Here is a 2,378-nt window from a genome sequence, read left to right as displayed (position 1 = left end):
ACTCAGTTGGTCAGGTAGGTGTCCTCCAGATTTCTTGGCACAGCCTTGTGAGCAAACCCAGAGCTACTTCTATTTGTCAAAATAAGTCAGATGGTGGTCCATTAATTCCTGAGGCTTTATTTGCCAATTCCTTCAGAGTACCTTGAACTTCCTCTTTTATTATTATTGATTCTTGATCATGTACTACTTCCTGAAAAGGTTTTATTTCGGCCAGTTCTTTTTGGTACAGTGACTATGCTCTTTCCATCTTCTTTTGGTGTTTTCTGGATCATTCAATATATTAACCATAGCATCTTTAAATGTTGCAACTTGAGGCTTGAATTTGTTCTTCTGTTCCTTCAGCTTGAGAATGCAGACTAAGTTCTTCCCTTTTGATTTTCTGAATCCAGCTCTTTGCATATTTTGTTATACTTTGCTTGGTCTTTGCAAGCTGCCCTTGGAAATCTTCTGTTCAACTCTTTTAATTTTCTTATTCCCCCTACTATTTTGGATTCTCAGTGTTCTAGTGTAATATTCAAAGTCTTCTCTAACATCCGTTTTGGTCTTTTCTTCCTCCTCTGTCTCTATAAGGATATTTTGCTTTGTTCATGGATGATATTCTTGATACCCTCCAATAGCTCATCTGTTCTTCCATCATTATTGTTCAATGCTTCAAACGTCTTCTGGAAATGTTTTTTTAAATCCAGGTGGAATAGACTTAAGGTCATATTTTGGGTTTTGTGGATTTGTTTAAATTTTCATTTGGTCCAATTTGAACTTGTACATCAGTAGTTGACCTTTTGTTCCACAGCCAGTAACTGGCCTGTTTCCACAGCTAAGATTGAGCTTCTTCAATTCTTTCTCCCCAGATGTAATCAATCTAATTCCAGTGTAGTCCATCAGGTGAGGCCCATGCATGTGTGGCAATTTGGGTCTTTTTTTTAAAAAAGGGGTTTGCAAGAATAAATCATTGATTGTACAAAATGACAGCATTGTATTTCCAGCCTCAATTCTATCAAGTCCACAATTTCCCATCACCAGTACTTATTCCTTATTGCCAACTTTTGCACTCCAGTTACCAATTACTATTAATGAAACTTGATTGCATGTTTAAGCTATTTCAGATTGCAGAAGTTGATAGAAATCTTCTCTTTCCTCATCTTTTGCTTTATCGGTTGGTGCATATATTTGAATGATAGTTGATATTGACAGGTCTTCTTGTATGCACATGAATAGTACAGCACTGTACTAAAGGGTGGATCTAGGAATGGTATTTTTTTACTGTGAATGCAGCCTCATATTTTCTCACTTTCATTCTCTACGTAGGTTCATATGATTATCTGATTCCAAGTTGCCCAGGCCAACCCATTTAAACTTGTCAATGCCTAGTATGTCAATATTTATATGTTTCATTTGTTTTTGCTTATTTGGGTTTTTTAATTATTATATTGTACTAGTTTATTTCTACTTGACGTCATTTAACAACACAGAGACCAGTTGGCCTAGTGGACCGAAAGCGATGCTACCAAGCCAAAGGTGGGTGACTCTAATCCGAGGCCCTAAGGCCTGTTTTTCATTGTTTTTGTTCAAACATTCTTCTAGGCCGTATAGCCCTGGTGTGTCCACTTGCTGTACAGAGATAACTTGTGGTCGCTGTGAAGCTGAACACTGTGACACTGATGTGTCAAATGTGATAATGGTTATCCATGGAGGACAGTGTTTGGTGGCACTCCCCAGTTGAAACAAGCTTGGAAGCAGGAGTGGCATCCACTTCCTTAAATAACTTGCCTCCGGAAACTCTATGAACCTGGAGAAAGCATGAAAGTCACACACGCAAGTGTCGAGGACATTCATTCATAGGGTAGCTATGAGTCACCTATGACTCAAGGGCACTTAACAACAACAGCTAGTTTATTTTCAAAGTTCATGTAATTTTTTTCACATCATATCTTTCCAATTTACTTCATCCCCCCCACTCATCTAATTGATTAATGCCACCCCTCCATCCTTAGCCCTCTGTTCCCTTCCTCTCCCCTCCTTGAATCCTCATACTCATTCTACGATAATGGTCTTATACAATATTTGTCCTTATGGGACTGAGTTAGTTCACTTAGTATAATGCTCTTCAGTCCCTCCCAAGTTACGTAATAATTTAAAAAATCATTGCTCCTGCATGCTGTGTAATATTCCATCATGTGAATGTATCATAATTCACAATATATTTGATTGTAGTTGGACATTTGGGCTGTTTCAATGTTCTTGCGATGGTGAATAACACCACTAAGAATATTGGTGTACAAGTCTCACTTATGTCTCAGTTCTCATTCTCTCAGGGTATATTCCAAGCAGTGGAATTTTGTAATTGTGTGATTAGCCTTTTTCTTGTGGAGGATCTTTAG

The sequence above is a fragment of the Elephantulus edwardii genome, unplaced genomic scaffold (assembly GCF_000299155.1).
Source record: "Elephantulus edwardii isolate Elephantulus edwardi_28Jun2011 unplaced genomic scaffold, EleEdw1.0 scaffold00012, whole genome shotgun sequence".
In the NCBI taxonomy this organism is placed as follows: domain Eukaryota; kingdom Metazoa; phylum Chordata; class Mammalia; order Macroscelidea; family Macroscelididae; genus Elephantulus; species Elephantulus edwardii.
This window is presented reverse-complemented; position numbering follows the sequence as displayed.